Here is a 20,720-nt window from a genome sequence, read left to right as displayed (position 1 = left end):
ATTCAACTTTTTTTCAGATGTACAAAAGCTGATAAAATTCATCACCATTGGAACTGCACTACAAAAATAGCTAAAACAAATATTTCAAGCAGGAAGAAAATGATACCAGATTGAAATATGGCTCTTTGAAAAGAAATAGAGTACTAGAGTTGATTTTTGTGTATGGTGTGAGGTAGTGGTCAAGCTTCATTCTTTTGCATGTAGCGACCCAGTTTTCCCAGCACCATTTATTGAACAAACTTTCTTTGCTCCAATGCATAGTCTTTGCTCCTTTGTCAAAGATTAGTTGACCATAAATCTGTGGGTTTATTTCTGGATTTTCTATTTGATTCCATTGGTCTGTATGTCTGTTCTTGTTCCAATACCATGCAGTTTTGATGATTATGGCTTTGTAGTATAGTTTGAAGTCTGGGAGTGTGATGCCTCCATTCCCTTCTTTTTTTTTTCAGGAGGGCTTTGGCAATTCGGGTTTTTTTGTGATTCCATATGAATTTCATCAATAATTGTTCTATTTCTTTGAAGAATGACATTGAAATTTTGATTGGAATAGCATTGAATCTGTATATTGCTTTTGGAAGGATGGCCATTTTAATAATGTTTATTCTTCCAATCCATGAGCAGGGGATGTCTCTCCATTTCTTTGTGTCTTCTTCTATTTCTTTTAACAGTGTTTTATAGTTTTCTTTGTATAGGTCCTTTACCTCTTTTGTTAGATTTATTCCCAAATATTTGATTTTTTTTTGTTTCAATAACGAAAGGGATGGTTTTTTTGATTTCTTCTTCTTCAGATTTATTGTTTGTGTATAGGAAGGCTACTGACTTTTGCGTGTAGATTTTGTATCCTGCCACTTTACTGAACTGATTGATGAGTTGAATTAGCTTTTCTGTGGAGTTTTTGGGGTTCTCTATGTATAATATCATATCGTCTGCAAATAGTGATAGTTTGACTTCTTCTTTTCCTATTTGGATTCCTTGGATGTCTTTCTCTTGTCTTATTGCCCTGGCTAGGACTTCCAGTATTATATTGAAAAGCAGTGGTGAGAGTGGACATCCTTGTCTTGTTTCAGATCTTAATGGAATTGCTTTCAGCTTTTCACCATTGAGAATGATACTGGCTGTTGGCTTGTCATAGATGGCCTTTATGATGTTGAGGTATGTTCCTTGTATCCCAAGAATTTCAAGGGCTTTTATCATGAATGGGTGTTGCACTTTGTCGAAAGCTTTCTCAGCATCTATTGATATTATCATATGGTTTTTATATTTCTTTTTGTTGATGTGTTGGATAACGGTGATTGATTTTCGGATGTTAAACCATCCTTGTGTCCCTGGAATGAATCCTACTTGGTCGTGGTGAATTATCTTATGGATACATTGTTGGATTCTGATGGCTAAAATTTTATTGAGGATTTTTGCATCAGTGTTCATTAGGGAGATTGGCCTGTAGTTTTCCTTTTTTGTGTTGTCCTTGTTCGGTTTTGGTATTAGTGTAATGTTGGCTTCATAGAAGGTGTTTGGTATTGTCCCTTCCTTCTCAATTTTTTGGAAGAGTTTGTGAAGGATAGGCACTAATTCGTCTCTGAATGTTTGGTAGAATTCATTTGTAAATCCATCAGGTCCTGGGCTTTTGTTTTTGGGGAGGTTTTTGATTACCATTTCAATTTCGCTGCTTGTAATAGGTCTGTTTAGGTGTTCTATTCTTTATCTAGCTTTGGGTGATTGTAGAGTTGTAGGAATTTGTCCATCTCCTCTAGATTGTTAAACTTGTTTCCATATAACTGTTCATAGTAGTTACTGATTATTCTTTTGATTTCTGCTGTGTCCGTTGTGATTTCTCCTCTTTCACTGATGATCCTGTTTATTTGTGCTTTCTCCCTTTTTTCCTTTAAATGCAAATCAAAACTACCATGAGATACCATCTTACACCAGTGAGAATGGCGCATATTAAAAAAAGTAGCAACAACAAATGTTGGCGAGGGTGTGGAGAAAAAGGAACTCTTCTGCACTGTTGGTGGGAGTGCAAACTGGTCCAACCACTGTGGAAAGCTGTGTGGAGATTTCTGGACCTACTAAACATAGAGCTTCCATATGATCCAGCAATTCCACTCCTAGGTATTTACCCAAAGGACACAGAAACATCAATTCCAAAGAACACCTGCACCCCTATGTTTATAGCAGCACTGTTTACAATAGCTAAGCTTTGGAAACAACCCAAATGCCCAAAAATAGATGACTGGATCAAGAAGATGTGGTACATATATACCATGGAATATTACTCAGCATTCAAAAAAGATAAACACATGCAATTTGCAGCAACATGGATGGTGCTGGAAGGGATCATGCTCAGCGAAATAAGCCAAAAAGAAAAAGAAAAATACCGGATGGTCTCACTCATAGCAGGAATCTAGAAAACTTAAATAAGGGACCAGGAAAATGAATAACTATAAGAAAGTGAAAATCAAAATCAACAAAAATCTATGAACCAGAGACACTTTTAGGGGGGCGGGGGTGGGAGGGGAGGGATTGGGGTCAGAATGGGGGGGCTGCAATTGTATGGGGAATATAACAATAAAATTTATTATCTAATAAAAAAAAAGAAATAGAGTACTAGAAATGGTAGGGAGATATGTGAGCAAACCCATCCATGTTTCTTCTAAATATAACAGGCCCATATAAAGAAAACAACAATGAAGTGTTTAGAGGCAATTAAACATAGTGAAAATAATTTATGTCAACAACAACAAAAAGACCAGGAGGAAGGAAGTGGGGATATACTGTTGTGAAATTCTTACTTTGTGTGTGAAAGATTTATTACCCAAAGTCTGACTATTTTCTTCTAAAGGTAATATAATAAACTGAAAACAACCACTAAAAAAATATAAAGTAAATGATGTCTTTTAAATAAACAAAGGAGATTAAAAGAAATCATAAATCCAGAAGAGGGATGGAAAAAATAAAAAGTGAAATTAGACAGATGGAGAAAAATAGAAAATAAGGGTAGATTTAAAACTGCTTTGGTAGTCACATTAAATAAAAATTACTTAAGGCTCCAAATTTAAGCCAGAATTTATCTAATTGGCTGAAAATGTACTTTCAATCATAAGTGAACTACAAGAAATTAACTTTAAATAAAGGTGTGGCTAAGTTAAAAAAGAATGGGGCAAGAGGGCATACCTATGCAAATGTAAAGTGTGACTGGTGTCACTAAAAAAGCATGAGACAAAGTAGTTCTTACAGCAAAGAATACAACTTAGAAGAGAAAGAGTTATTTCCTAAAGACAAATGTATCAATTTATGAAAAGGACCTAAGAAATGTAAACATGCAATAACAGAATTTCAAAACATGAAGTATAAATCAACAGAATTTTAAAGAGAAATAGACCAATCCATAATGATAGTCAGGCATTTCAATATTCTTCTTCCAGTAACAAAAGCAATTAAAAATATCAGTAAGGATAGAATGATTTGAATAGCGCTATCAGACAATTTGACCAAACTGACATTTATAGACTTCTTTATCATGCTATATAGCAAAAGCACATTCTTTCCATTGGCAAACACAGTATTTGCTAACAAAGACTGCATTCTGAGGTATAAAACGAATCTTAATTAATTGAAAAGTCTTCAAGTCAAACAAAACATTTTCCTACCAAAAATGAAGTGAAATTAGAAAGCAATAGCAGAAAAATATCTGGAAAAAATTCACCAGTATTTGAAAAGCAAATAACACATTCAAAATAACTTAAGAATCAAATGAAAAGTTAAAAGAGAAGTTTAAAAAAGTGTTATGGATTTAATTAAAATGAAAATACACCATAAAATTTAAGAGTTGAAGCTAAAATTATAGTGGGGAATCTGTAAGATTAAATGCATACACTAGATAAAGAGATCTTGAATTAGCACAGCATTAACCTTAAGAAAGTAGAAAAACAAGAGTAAATTTACTTGATAGTAAACAGAAAAAAGAAAATAATAAAGAGCAGAAATCAATAGAAAATAAACAATAAAACAAATTGATAAGACAAAGCAAATTCTTAGAAAACATCAATAAAAATCTGTATATCTATAACCAGAAAAATGAGGAAAAAGTAGACACACTTAACATTATCACAAATTAGAGACATGACACCACTATAGACTTGACAGATATTAAAAAACCATAAGGAGATAGCATAAACAAATGTATATCAACAAAATCAGTAACTTGGATGAAATGGACCATTTTCTTGAAAGCACAAACTGCCAAAGTTTACTCAAAAAGAAAGAAATAACTTGAACAGCCCTGCAAGTATTAGGGAAATTGAATTTCCAGTGTAAAACATTTCTCCCCCACCTCCCAGGAAAATCCAGGTCCAAATAACTTAACTGTCTTCCAAAATTTAAGGGCAAATAATATCAAATCTATACAGAGAATTGAAGAAGAGAGAATACTTTCAAGTTTATCCTAAGAGATAAACATTACACTGACAATAGAACTAGATAAAGATGTTATAAGAAAACTATAAATCAGAAAAAAAACTTACAACTGTAGACTTAAAATTTTAAATTATACAAATTAAATCCAACAATATATAAAAAGTTTAATACTTGAAGATCTGGGTCCATTGTAGAAGTATTAGACTGGTTTAGCATTTGAAAAAAATCAATGAATTTCACCATATCAACATATTACTGGAGAAAAATATAGGCGACTACCTCAATAGATATAGAAGAAAATATCTGACAAAATCTGATCTCTATTATTCATAACTCTAAGGCCACTAGAGAAAAGGGAACCTCTTCAATATGATAAAGCACCTTATATAAACATTAATTTCGCTTATATCTAAATATTAAACTTTAAAATCTTAAATTTCCGGAATACACACAGAAGAAAATTTTGTGGGTTTAGTGTTGGCAAAAACTTCATAAAGACAATATCGAAAGTATAATGCAAGAAAGAAACTACCAATAAACTCAACATTAAGAAAGCTTGCTCTTTAAAAAACACTGTTAAGAAAATGAAAAGAGGGCCTCCCCCCGGTGGCGCAGCAGTTGAGCGCTGGGTTGCGAAGCTGCCCGCAGCCTCTGCGGGGCCGGTTCAATCCCCGGCTGCTCCCTGGCCAGGGGAGGAGGGTCCCACATGGCGCGCAGACCTCTCCTGCTGCCCGCTGCTCCCCTCAGCAGTGTACTTCGGTCCTTCTGCCTGCTCTGCTCCCGGCTCTGGCTCTGGTGAATTCTCTCACCCTCCCGCACTTGACTGTACCCAGTGCATGTATAAACAAAACAAATAAAAAAAAAAAATGCCTCTATAAAAAAAAGAAAATGAAAAGAGTTATAGACTAGGAGAAAAGGTATTCAAATCATACTTTTTGATGAAGAATGTGAGCCTGTATTTATATATATATATATATATATATGCTTATAGAAACAATAAGAAAAAAGTTTAGATTTGAAAGAAAACTGTCAAGAAGTTGATGGCAAATAAGTAAAAGGAAAGAAATTATATACCACAAACATTAAAATGATATATTATAGTACATATACTAAAAGTGAAAATTTGAATCTGATTATATACCAAACATAGGTGTAAATGCAAAATAAGTAAACTCACACATGGCTGGAGAAAATATAAAACAAAACACTTTGGAAAACAGATTAACATTTACTTAAAAACTATGCACATCTCATGTTGTCCATTTTTTATTCTAGATATTTACTCAAAGGAAATATTTGTGCAAGGATGTTCATAGCACTTTTATTTATAACAGCAAAAAGACCAAAATAACCCAGATTGTAATGTATATTCATTGTATTGTTTTGTATATTCATATCATAGAAAGTTATACAACACTCATGGATATCAAAATAATAATGCTGAGTAAAAAATCAGGGGCGGAGTGCCTACTCTTATTTCTCTTATGCAAATTTCTAAAAATGCAATTTTTAGAATCTGTAGTAAGGAAACCAATAACAAAGTTGCAGAAGGAAACTACTAGAGGAAGACTATACTATGCTCACTATCTTTTTTCTTTTAAAGATTTATTTATGCATACAAGAGCTAGGGTATAGGCCAGAGGTGCAGGGGGAGAGCAGATGCACCAGAGAGAGTGGGGAACAAAACAGGCAGACTAACTGAAATACACTGCTGAGGGGAGCAGCGAGCGAGCAGGAGAGGTCTGCTGTGCCATGTGGGTTTCTCCCGGTCAGGTGGGGATCTGACTAGTGCTACAGAGGCTGCCGATTGCTTCATAGTGTGACGTTTAAGCCCTTGTGCCACCAGGGAGGCCCTATGCTCACTATCTTGACTGTGTGGGTTTCATAATGGTGATATAGATTCTTTCAAAATTCATTAAATTATACCTATTAAAGATGTGAGGTTTTAAACTGTGGTTGCTGGAGGATTCTAAAGGGGGGAGAAGGGAAGGAGAAGAGATGAATAAAGGAGGAAGCAATGGAGGGAAAACCCCTAGTGCTTGCCCAGAATTCTCTCAGAGTAATACCTAAGATCTTTGAATTATACTTGTGCCCTTTCCTGAAATGACTCATCTCCCTCTTCGTTCTGATCTCTCACAACTTTAACTCCCATGTAATTTCAATTCTTTACATCGCATATGCTATACTCTACCTTACATTCTCTCCAAATTTGCTATTCCTATTGAATTCAGCAAAACCTGTTTGTCTTTCAGTGATAAGTGGGAGCTGGTACTTTCCCGGACATGCTCTGCCCAGACTGAGTCACAGTAGCCCCCCCTTATCTAGAGGCAATCCCAAGACTCTCTGCGGGTGCCTGAAGCCACTAAGTATTGAATCCTAGATTGTTACGTGTTGCTTAACAATGGGACACACTCTGAGACATGCACATTAGGTGATTTCATCACTGTGAGGACATCATGAAGTATAGCAATGCCTTGCTCTGGCTGTGATTGCTGCGGGGGGAGAGGAATATGCTTCTGTATCAGATCTTCAATCGAGGTCATTAAAACTTTCCCCATAGATGGATACAGACCCTTCTCGAATTTTGTAGGTCTCATTGCTGTCAATGATGCAGAGCCTTTAATAGCTTTTATCAAGATCATAGCTGTGGTGAGATGGGATATGCTTTTAAGCAAGATCATAGTGTGGTGAGATGGGATATACCTGGCTGGCAAGTAACAACTATCACTGATTTTCCACTTTATATGTCCTAATAGTTTTTAATTTTGCTTCTAAGATGGTCACTTTGTGGCCTCTCACTGGCAACATTAGAGTGGATTTGTACACGTAGGGGCCACGATGAACAAAGCAACAGAAGATTCAGTCAAGCACAAAGGAAAATGATGCTACCAAGAGTGGTGACAAGCTTTAGATGTGGGAGGCTGCTGCTGGCCTACCATGCTCCGACTTCATGGTGGTTATGACATCACTAGGCAAAAGGCATTAGGGACCACTGCCATATAGGCATTGACCCAAACATCTATATGCAGTACATAACTGTATGTACTATGTTTTTTCCTATCCATACTTATGGCAAAGTTTAATTTATAAATTAGGTGCAGTTAGAGATTAACAGCAAAAAATAATAAGAAGAACAATATTACTGCAATAAAAGGTATATGACTATGGTCTCTGTCTCCCAAAATCCCTTCATATACATGATATGGTTGGATCATTGTTGACCTTGAATAACTGAAACCACAGAAAGCAAAAGCACAGATAAGGGGGGAACTGAGTTGCTTCTACTGTGTTACCAGACCAGCACTGCATAGCACAAACAAAACATTCTTCACTCTATTAGATGGTCACTGCTGACTCAGTTGTTGGTCTCTCTTGTATTGAGAAATCCTTGAGGGCAGCAATGGTCTTGACTACCTGTTCTTCCAATATTTCATACAGCTCCTAGAACACAGTATGCACTTAACATTGCTTGAAAGAATGAATGTAATTATGTTAATGTATACTACATCCTACCCGTGTCCTTGCAGTGCCATAGCATATTTAGTAGAAAGTCTCGAAGGCAGCTGTAGCTATTAACCCAACACTTGTCTCTATTATAGGAAAAGTAGAAAACATTTTTTAAAAATTCCAAATATGTAAAAATTCCATTACACAAACACACACACACACACACACACACGCACACATATGACATCCTAGGAAAGTATCTCACCTCTAAGCTTCATAATAGACTACGTAGACTCATTGTAGAATGTAGCTGTCTGGGTGGCTTTTTAAAATTGATGTTCTGATTGACTTTTCCTTTTTTCAACAAGCACAAAGCTAACAAAAATAACTTAATGGAGCAAACTGCATGAGAAAGAGCTAACCAACTGCAGAGCACTTACTTGTGAACTCTTGAAATCTGAAATTTAGTCTGGCTCACAGTTTTGCTGTGAGAAGTATCTGACAATCAAGAAATAAATTAATCTTGTTCTCAGAACAATCCCCACTGGGAATGATAGAGGAATGAGATGAATTCTCTTGGATGAACAGATGTTATCATTAGCATGTGTTTCTTTCAATCTACTTTGACAGTGTTGATGAACTATTTGTGAAATATATGTTTACTGAACAGGTATTTGGTTGCCCACTTATGCATAGGAGTCATATTTCCAGGAATGGCTTGGAATGAACCAGCTTTACTGTTTTTGCATGATCCAAAAATAAGATCAAAATGAGAGAAGTTCTAAAATGCCATTAGACAGGAGGCTAAATGTAACCCATTGTGAAATAAACCCAAAAGTACAGCCACTTTTAAGATATGTTTTGTGTCATTAGGTCAGACAACAGAAGCATAAAATAAAACACAGGCATACAATTTTTTAAAACCAGGCTTTAAAATATAGTTAAGAAAACTGAGGAGGCAATGTGTGAATTTCCATGCACTCCACAAAGAGGTGAAAATTAAAATCTAGCTGGTAATTCCCTCTAGAACTGGTTGCTTCCTCCTCCCAAAAAACACAAAGAAGAAATCAGGCACCAAGTCAAGTCAAATCCTTTAAAGCTTCTGTAAAGCAGTAGGTTCATTTATTTTTCCCCTGAGCCAGTACCATTGGATTCAAGTAAAAGGCTCGAGGCATGTTTGGTAGATGATAATGAATGATGAAGAATCTATCTAGTACAGTCACCGGGGAAAATCAGAATGGTAAGGTTACTTTTACAAACATTTATTTAATAAAGACATGCACAGAAATACCTGAAGGCAAAAAGGTTGACGGAAAACAATTATGATATAGCTAGGGGCATCTTTCAATATCTATTTCCTGTTGATGGGAACTGAGGAAACATGTAACAACAAATGAAGTACTTATCAGTCAATTGTATGAAATACAGAAAGTAGTAACACGTAAATATCTCTTGTCTTCTCTATACAGAGAGGAAAGGGGGCGGCTCTGTTGCAGATTTTTATTGGTCATGCTAATAAACTCAGAATAACTGAAAAAATGACAACTCTCAATGTGAAACACCACCACTGAATCAACCTGTCACCTACTTCTGAATACTTTCTTTTTTAAAAGAATGACAGTAAATCAATGGTTTCTTCTATTTTGGATATGTTTTTTATATATTTAAAGAATTAAAATTTCCTTATAATGGGAAATGTCTGTTTTCATAGCAGAATCACAGCAAGCAATTGTGGGTGTGTGTGTGTGGCGGTGTACCACATACATGTCAATAACCGCTTCTTTTTATTGTGGATCCCCTTTGCTCTTGATTTTATGTTCCTTTTAAGTTATAAGAGGAAATATTACAGAAATGACTCATGGCATCAGGTTTGTTCTCCAACAAGTAAGTTTAGAGTGTAGGTAAAGGATTTTAAATGCTAAAATCTTTTCTGCAGCGTCAGTATCAATTGCAGGAATCTGTTCTTCAAACCAAAGGGCATAAAGTGGCAAATTTTGAGACAGCATCACCTTAAAGTATTATTTTTCAAAAGCACAATCTCTTTAGTGACAGTATGCCAAGAAACAAGTCTTTTTCTTTAACTTAACATCACAAGCTCGAGGCAGGGTTGGAAAAAAATTAAAGTCATGTACAAGCTGCCAGGCTCTGGACACCAGACTGGACACACATTATCTACTTTAAAATTTGGAGCAGTCCAAGTCAAGTGTGATCATCATTCTATAGGTGAGCAATAAGGTTAATTCTCTCTAACCCAAATGAACTTATTTGGTAAACTGTAGCCTGGGTACCCTACCAGACTTCCCTGGAAGTTGAGATCCTTAACTTTGCCCCAATTAGACACCAGGTCCTGTTTATGTTTCCAATGTTTTATTCTGACAAGTTCTGACAAGTCAACCATCAAATCAACTTCTAGGAAGGAAGCCCTTCCTTATAGCACCGGACAGTACATTCCTCTGCAGTCCACATGCCCTAAGCAAGCTTCAGTCAAACTATTGACTACGCTAAATTGTGACATGACTGTGCTCTAGAATACAAGTCCCTTGGCAGTTGGAATTAAACCACTCCTGTGTCCTAAGCACTTATTAGCAGGTCAGCCAGGGAGGAGATGCACAAAAAGTATTTGGTGAATTATAATTCAACTAATAAAACTGATTTGATCAAGATTTTCCAAGCTGTATTCCACAGAACAGAGGGGATTCTTTAGAGCCTTCCTGGTGTGGGAATGACCCGGAGCAAGTGCAGATGGACAGGAGTCCTGACCTGCCACCACATGACCAGGGGCTCAAACTGGAGTTACAGTGCCCATACCCAGTCCCAGTATCACTGGCAGTGGAAGCCCCCACTCCACTTCAAAACTTTTATGACTTGCCATGAGGAGGCAAGTGCGAGGCTAATGAAGTGATAGTTGTAGCTGCATCCACTCCACAGGCTCTCAGGAGGGGGTGGCATGGGGAGTTTATGGAGTGTGTGTAATGCAACAAGAAGGTCTTGAAGTAGAAATTTTGGAGTCAATGGTCTTCAAAGTACTTCTGAACACTGGACACCAAATGATTCACCTGCTGAGTCAGATCAGGCTTAATGCTGGTTCACACTGAAGACTTTTGCTTGTCGTCAGTGCTGCCTGGAGTGAGTCAAAGACTGGTCAAATGTGGCTCAGTCTTCTGAGGCTTTGTATATGTATCTAGATATACACATACATCTGCCCTGTGACCACAGTGCCTACTGCCATAGGCTTAGGTTATGCTTGCTGTTCCCACTCTCCCCCTAGGGAAATTGGAGTATGGTCTTCATCACAGGAAAATGACCTGTGGAGTCATTATTTTCATCAATGACATGTTTTGATCATGGATGTTGTTCTAGGCTAGAAGCCTCTCTGTCATCCATATTTTATGGACAACTAATCATACACTGTTAGCTGATCTGCCAAGTCCCCACACAAGTTAAGTGATAAGCTGGGATTTCAATTTTGTTACCTCGCTCCAGGACTTTGGTACAATTTCTCCTGACATCACAATGCCTCCCTCTTATTAGAGTCAAAAATATGTTGATGATTTTAAATGGTGTGGGAAGCCACAGAGTCAAGAGATATTTAGAACCACCTATAAAAAGTAGAGAGCTTTGTGGCACCTGAGCACCAGCAAGTTCACACTGACAGACTCACATCAGTAGAAGGTGAACAGTGTAATGGCAACTAGTGGTCAGGAGTACAGGTTGCAGGATTATGCAGACCTAGGCTCAGTTCCTGGTTCTGTCACCGACCTTAAGGGAGTTACTTCAATTTCTTCGTCTGCGAAAACTTCATGGGCTTGCTTTAAGAATGAGCTAAATAAAAGATGTAAAACTTTGGCATGGTGCATAGGACAGAGGAAAGGATTCATAAATGTCAGCTATTATTATTGATGGAGTTAGAGTCATGTTTCAGTAGTATACCTTTTCTCTTTTCTAACAAAACCAACTTTGCCTATTCTATCTTTTCTCTTGAACCGATAGGATGCAACAGAGATACTACAAATGATCACTGCTCTTTAAAGAACGCTAAATAGAAACACCAGTGTATTAGTAAATTAGTCACCATCCTATGTACTCAGTTTATAGCAGAGACACTAATATTCTAGCTTAAGAGGAAAGTGAACTAATAATGAAGAACAAGTAGTAGCCAATGCTAATTTTATCAGGAGTGCTAATGCCAAGTGGTCTGGAGGAGATGCCCTCAGTCTTAGGAGATGTATGTTGAATTATTTACGGATGAAGTGTGATGATGTCCTCTGCCTCCTCTCAAGTCCCAGTGGGACTTGCATTTCTGCTTGTCACCTTAGTATCAGCACTATCATTTCAAGATGTTTGTATCATGAACAGCCATGAAATGCGTTGTCTCCCTCTGTGGCAAAAGTTAAGATTTTCTTGCAGCTCCCTTATAAAATTTTGAGATTCTACAGCTGGGATACAGCACATGCTCCTGGGCCTGCCCCTCATCACTCTCATAGAACTGGGGACCCACGGGAACAGAGAGCTCACAGTGCCTGCTGTGCTAAGAGTTAAATGTTTGATTTCTCACCCACGAGTTGTAGGTCTTATGCCAACATCCATGAAACTCAAGCATGCTGTCTTGTTGATTTTCAAATAGGTTAAAATTTCAGATCTTTCACAGTTGTTGACATCTGTTCAAATGTTTGAGCCAAATAAATGTGTGTGTATTTGTGTGTCCATCAAAAATGTAAAAGTTTAGAGGTTAATGGACTGTCTTAAGAACAGAGGTATATTAACCTCAGCTACAAGTCACTGAACACCACACTTGAGCACATGGTCCCTGATGAAAATTGAAAGAAATCGGATGTACTCTGGAGACACATGGAAGTGCAGACAGGGAGCGGCTCTTTCAAGGCACTCCAGCTAATGCTTCAAATATTAAATTAGGAGATAATTTACCCCAAAGAGTCTCTGGGGATCTGAAGCAACATATGCATCTTGTTCAACACTTAAACATTCAGGTAAGAATTTAGATAGACACTCATGCACTGCTTTACTCCTTTATCCTTATATACACATTTATCAATGTTTTGCAGACATTTGAAAAGGACTTATTTTGTGCTAGATATCACAATAAGTCTTAAAATAACCCTGTGATAGGTGGGTGGGAATTCTTAATTTTTTATAAAAGAGGAAAGTAAAACAGCACAAAGTTTAAACATTTGCCTGACACTATGAATGACAAGACTAGAATGTGAATTATAATCAAATCTTGACATCTTCCTGCATTCAAATTTTATATTCAAATCCATATATTAGCAAGGTTATTAGGGTTAACTTTATACTCTCCTTTTAAATTAGAAAATTTCAATGTGGAAAAGCTCTTTTATTATTGATATCTTTTTACTGATGAAAATCTATAATCCACTATCTGCAATGTTTTTTTAAATAAATAATCTCATTTTACATACATATACTTAATGGTTAATATAATGATGATTTCTAACCTGGCTTGAACAATCTAAGTATGTGCTCATTATTTTGAATATCTTTTAAAAAATATTAACAGTCTCAATTTCCCAGCATATCAAGCTTGGGGATATTTGTCACAATGCTGAATCTATCATGATTTGACTAGATTCATATAAATCAAGCTATCCAATTTTACCTTTTAACATTTAATTATGTCACATGGTCTATGGTATATTAATCTGCATACAAAAAATGTTATAGAAATACAGATACCATGTTCTGGATGCATGAAAGCATGTGTCAAAAAGCATAAACTATTTAATCAAGCCAATCTAATAAGATGACTGAAGAATTTAAAAATGGTATTGTTATATTGGGAAAATTTATACAAGCTTTCTGACTTGTACCAAATGTGTACTAATCATTTACACATTTGGTACTCAAATATAGACATAATAAGCTGTGGTTAAACAAGCAAAAACCCTCAAGGCCTTGCCTATGACAGACAGAAAATAGATTATTATCTATATATATATTTTTTTAAATATTTATTTATTTAGTTATTTACACAAGCACTGGGTACAGTCAGAAGTGTGGGAGCATGAGAGGATTCACCAGAGCCAGAGGAGGGAACAGAACAGGCAGACCGACAAAACACACTGCTGAGGGGAGCAGCGGGCACGGCAGGAGAGGTCTGTCACACCATGTAGGACCCTTGCCGGCAGCCGGGGATTGAACTGGTGCTGCAGAGGCTGCGGGGAGCCTCCCAGCCCAGTGCTCAACCGCTGCACCACAGGGGAGGCCCTATTATCTATATTTTACTGAACATCCCACCTAACACATGGATCTTTGGTAAAGCAGCTCTTACCAGGCAGGGCTGGAACTCCTGCCATCAGTTTCCATTATTTCACAACGCATCTTGAAGAAAGAGAAAGAACTCAAGCTTTGAAATTAAGAGATATGTGACTATGGTAAATGGTTGTACCATTTTTAAGCCTCCACTACCTTATTTAAATATATAGGCACTGATAGTAGTCTTCTGGGTTATTACGAAGATTATACAACATTCCCTCTCTCATATCGTAGTCAGAAATACTCATTTTCCCCATAAAAGCTTTATCCATAAATTGATGTGAAATTTTCTTCTTCCTAGATGTATTCATTTCCTACAGTTGCCATAACACGTGGCCTCTGGCTGGCTTAAAATAACAGAAATTTATTCTCTCACAGTTCTGAAACCTAAAAGTTCTAATTCAAGGTTTTGGCAGGACCCTGCCCTCTCTGAAGACTCTGGAAGAATTCTTTCCTCCCTCTTCCTAGTATCTGCTATGGCTGACAATCCTTAGCACGCCTTGATGTATAGAAGCATCATTCCCATCTCTGCCATATCACCGCCTCACTTTATTCCTATGTGTTCAAATTTCCTTTTCTTACAAATACACTGTATTTTGTATTTAGGACACACTCCAATCCAGTATGAAATCATCACAACTTGATTACATATGCAAAGACACAATTTCCAAATAATGTTTTACTTACAGGTTCCAGACAGACATGAATTTTGGGATGATCCTATTCAACTCAATGCAGTAGGGATGTTATGATAATTAAATGATATATTATGCAATCTGCAAAGTATAAGTCGATTACATTTCTCAAATTTTCAACTGTTAGGTGATCCCCCCCCACACACACACACATACACAAAGTATGCTTGATTCCAGAAAGAATTACTTTCAAACCTAAGACACTGAAAAAAATTACTGGTAAGAGTAGAAATGAGGTAACTCCTACCACAAATGATAAAGTTATAAAAGAATACGAAAGAGTTTCATGTCCAGCATGACATTTCATTACATAAAATTAACCCATTTTAGAAAATCTATAGTCTTGGGATGTATGAGGCAGGAATTACAATGTATTGAATGCCAAATTTAATTTTCCATTAGTGTATGTTGATGATTAAATTATGTTGATGAGAGGGTTATTGTGCCCTTGAGCCAAACCTTAATAGTCCACTTACAGTTTAATAGAAACTTCTAAGGAATGATGATTCTGTCACATTGTAACAGCAGGAATAGATTTAGTCCAATGATTATCCACACACAAATATTTAAATAAAAAATGTATGGCATCTGTCATCTTTTATAATCTTTAGGTTGAGTTATATAATGAAACCTTGGTATGTTTCACTTATGCTTAAATTGTGAACACTGTAAGTATCAGTGGTTAAATTAATATTAACAGAACAATTGAGTTGGGTGAAGTATTTTTCTTCATAGTAACCTGTAGCAAATCAATCAATGTCACTTGAATTGCTGCACTTGGATTCCCAATAGCATATGATTTTCACTGAGTGGTACTGGGTAAAATATACCTCAAATACTATGATAAGCCCTAGGAGAGAATAAAAAAATATCTTCTTTTGCTAAGAAGATATTTCATCATAAGAGTACTTCATACTTCTTAAGTAGAAACAGAGAAATCCATACAAATAGTAAAAGACCTACATTGTCATCATGAACTATTATGTTTTGAATACTTAAGACACATTGAACCTGTATTTTTTATATAAATAGCCTATTAAAAATGAGATCTTTCTAAAATGATTTAAAAGGAAAGTGAAGACATCAAAAAAAATGTATCTTTTAAAATCTTCATCCTCCAGGATGGAAAATACAACCTCTCAATGTTCACAAATCCCTTTCCAGAACAAGGATGTCAGACTCATAAGACTACTCACTTCAATGGATATATTTTATTCACATTGACATTGTCCTCAACCTAACATTCTCATTACTGTCATCAGACACTACTCCACTTAGTTTCTAATTGTTCTCCCTGCCATAGATTTTTTCCTCTTTTTATTCACCTTATTTCAAGTTTCAGACTAATGTTCAATAGCATAACTTTATTCATGCCACTCCCTTCAGTGAAAACCTTCCAGCACTGCCGCTGCATGTAAATTACCATTGCCTCATTCCAACTCATCTTAGAAGCTGAAAGAAATATTTCCCACCACTTTGCCTCAAAACCTTACTTTTCAAACAACCTAGATCCTTCTCCATTGTCTGGTATTACTTGACACTTTGTCTCTGCTCAGGTTAGTCTACTTGAGTTGACCTGTCCACACAAAGCTTCTCTGACCTACTCAAATGTCCTTTTCTACATGAAACTTCTAATTCTACCTCCTTCCTCACAATTCTCTCCTGATGACTAGGTATTTCAGTGTTTAGCACATTCTGGTTTACCTTTAATTGCTTATTTTCCTTGTCTGATCTTATTTGTACAACCATGAGGAGGAATCATGTTTTCATTATATGTGAATTACCCCCAACAACCTGCACAACATCTTTATGGACCAAGTCAAATAAGTCTTTCATGTGAATTTTCCTGAAAATTCCATGGGAGATTACCAACTGAGAGAAAAAATAAAACTCCTTCACAGGTTACCAGATAATGATGGCAGAACTAAAATAAGAAGAATTTGGAATAGATACAAATGTATCAATTCTCACAAGCTAGATGAGGGGAAATTATACAAAGCAACTTCTTATCTAAATACAATAGGGACTTTGCTTAAAATAAAATCTGTACATCCTAACTTCACTGAGTAATCACAGCTGGTATTTCTTTATCTTCTTTGTATTCAGAATTTTCTTTGCCAGATATTACTAAAATCCTTAAGTACAAAATGAAGGTGAGATTTGGAAATTTTTTAAAATTTAAAGTTAATTACATGGGTTGGTGGTATTATAAAATGACTTTGGTGGGCGGAGGAATCTACTTTAGACACAATTCCTAAGAAGATGACTACAAAAGAAATAAGTAATCAATCCTTTTCCTTTTGCTTATTTGTGAGACAGAGAGAAGCATCTAAAACAAAAGCAGAGTTACTGAAATGCCTTTCAAGGGTGTTGAAATGTTTGAAGACAGTCCCTATAAAATAGAAGTTGCATTTTTTTTCACCTGGCCTTCATTCAAACACTTCTCATTTTGTTGAGCTCTCTTTTCAACAGTCTCCTGATGATAGAAAACACAACTTTACATTCTGCCAGTGGAATTGCTTGGCATCCAGATTCTGGCTGAATGCTCCCCTATGAGAAATTCACTTTTAGTGTGCATTGTTGAGCCTCTTACTGTGTATTTAGATAAAGCTTTCATTTCATGATTTCTTAGTTCCTCTTATTTATGAAACCTAGGTAGTGTAAATTAGCTCTTTGGACTTGTACATATTAATTAGAACAGTAGTTAAGAAAGGGTATTAATGAAACCCTTCCTTCCACTGAAACAGAGGTCAAGAGTGCTATATTACTACTCTACAGGGAGCTTAACCAAATTTAAAGGAGTAGTGAGCTGCTTGGCAGATATTAGACTCCAGAGAATAATTAAAGTCCCGTAAACTTTCTTGGAAAAAGCTTTACTATCTACTAGGAAATGTAGAAGGAAAAAGCTTTCTTAGATTTTAAACTAATTAGGTTATAGCTTAATGTTTGCAACTGTTACTCATAAAATGGTTAGTCAGAAAAAAATGCTCTTTTAGTGTATCTTATGCTACTCATTTAAGAGTTTTTTAAAAAAAAAATTTGCTTTGCTTTGGTTTTTCAGTACCTTGGTTTCCCCCATTAGATAGTGCTGTCTGCCTGTTTTAATTACATATGTGTATAATCACAGTTCATAGGATTCTGAAATGGAACATTCTTTGTTACCTTGACAAAGACCAGGACTAAAATATGAAAGGACTTTTATGTTCTGCATTTAGCAATATCCCGTGGTGGAACATTCATGGCCTTTGATGAGATTTTCATGTACACTGATGCCAAGAGGCACAGCAACCCATAGGACATCAAAAGGAAGGTCCAAAATACCCCAAAGGGCTCGATCTCTGCCCCCATTCTAACAGGGCAAACCTTAATTAGGTTAAAAGGACTTAAAGTCTTTCAAAAAAAATACTGAATAAATACAGAAGAGGAGATATACCTTAAAGGGAACTCATAAAAATAGCAAATGAATAAAATCAAGCCTTGTAATAAAATAGAGATAACCAAATTCAAGACCAGCTGACTAAGGTAACCTTCACTACAGTGGCCTAGGCGACCCACCTTATGTAGTGGCCCAGCCTCATGCCAGTGAGTTACCATGTTATCACCCATAGGAAGAGAACACAGTCTAAGCTCAAGAGTGTCACATAACTATCAAAAACCATGCTTATTTAGGGCAGAAGAGCTAAAAAGAAGCTTCTCTGAAGAGGAAATGCAAATGGCCAACAAGCATATGAAAAACTGTTCAACATCACTTGTAATCAGGGAAATGCAAATCAAAACTACAATGAGAATCCATCTTACACCAGTGAGAATGGTGCATATTAAAAAAAAAACGAGCAACAACAAATGTTGGTGAGATTGTGGAGAAAAAGGAACTCTCCTGCACTGTTGGTGGGAGTGCAAACTAGTCCAACCACTATGGAGAGCTGTGTGGAGATTCCTCAACCTACTAAACATAGAGCTTCCATATGATCCAGGAATTCCACTCCTAGGTTTTTACCCAAAGGACACAGAAACATCAATTCCAAAGAACACCTGCACCCCTATGTTTATAGCAGCACAATTTACAATAGCTAAGCTTTGGAAACAACCCAAATGCCCAAAAATAGATGACTGGATCAAGAAGATGTGGTACATATACACCATGGAATATTACTCAGCATTCAAAAAAGATAAACACATGCAATTTGCAGCAACATGGATGGAGCTGGAAGGGATCATGCTCAGAGAAATAAGCCAGAAAGAAAAGAAAAATACCAGATGGTCTCACTCATAGCAGGAATCTAGAAAACTTAAATAAGGGACCAGGAAAAAGAATAACTATAAGAAAGAAAATATCAAAATCAACAACTATGCACCAGAGACACTCTATGGGGGGTGGGGGGGCAGGGAAAGGAGGGCTTGGGGTCAAAATAAGGGGGTTGCAATTGTATGGGGAATATAAAAATAAAATTTAAATTAAAAAACTTAAAAAAATGCTTATTTAGGTCAAATTAATTGGAGAATAATGCCCAACATGAAAGAGAACATTCTCCACTGTTCATATGCTAAATGGGATATGTTCTTCTTTCCATTTTTTTACTATCTACTCAAAAAAACACCTTAGGCTTAGCATTCTTGGCTTCCCTTTTCCCACCCCTAGTATCTTGGACTCACTTCTCAAAATAAGCAATCTGTACCTGCATCCTAATCCCAGGTCTTCTGAGAGGAAGCAGGCTAAGACACACGGTGACAATGCAGAGGGTTATACGATGGTCCTTGTCTTAAGCGATTTTACCATAAAACTTTTTGAAAAGAACATTTCTTATCTCAGGTGTTTGAAAAAGTTTACTTCAAAATGAAGACCTAGATTGTTTCTCTTCCAACATAGATTAACATTCAAATTCTCTTTCTTTCTGACAAGAAAATGTGAGGTAGAAATGTAACCTATGAAATCTGGTCCTCAGCAATCTTTTCATACTCGTCTTTTACCCCCGCCCCTTCCCACTCTGCTTATGCTAGTCCTGCTATTCTTACACTTCACTAAATGTCTAGCACATTCCTGGCTCTGGACTTTGGCATTTGCCATTCCCTCTACCATGAATGGATATTTGTTACACAGCAGCCTGGTTCCCTGCTCTTCTTCATTCCTGTTTCCATCTATTTGTCTCCTCAGCAGACACTCCTCAGTGTCTGAAACAGCAACTCTTGCCTCTTCCCCTCCATGGAGCTTCACTTTTCCTCAAAGCACTTGCCACTGCTGGAAAAACACTTTCTACTGCATATTTACTGGTTGTCTCCAAATAGAAGCCTCACAGAGACTGTGTGCAGAGTTATATTCCTAGTACCTGGGGAAACCGCATACCTTTCAAAATGTGGGTGTGCTCCTCATCACCTTTGTTTTCCTGATTTTGTTATGGGCAAGTGAATATGCCATCCAACCAGCTTTCTGGAAAACCTGCCATGGTAGTGAGTAATTTCCTTAGCATGGTGTAACAGCTTCATTTATTCTTTTTTGCCTCTTTTGCTTCTCCTCCTCCCATGGACCTCAAGAGTTCCCAGTGTCTCCTCAAAACAGAATCAGCACCACATCCTCTGTGAAACTTGGCTGACGCCCTTGGGGAGGGGAGTGGGGCAGGTGCTCTGTGGATTCCTAGCCCCACGCTCTGCAAACTCATTTGTCTTAAACACGTCACAGTGTGCTCCGGCGCATGACAGGTGTCCGCACCCCAGCCGGGATCTGAGTTCATCCAGGACAGTGACTGTGTCCTCTGTCCATGTCTCTAGAACAGCAGCACACAAACCTTTCTCACCACCTTACTCCCCACTCCAGTCTAACACATGGAGTTGTTGAGCGGAACATTTCAGAAGCTGTTCTGTTTTGTCTTTTCTCACCAG

This window comes from Talpa europaea (genome assembly GCF_964194135.1).
Source record: "Talpa europaea genome assembly, chromosome: 3".
Lineage (NCBI taxonomy): Eukaryota > Metazoa > Chordata > Mammalia > Eulipotyphla > Talpidae > Talpa > Talpa europaea.
Note: the sequence above shows the minus strand (reverse complement) of the source record.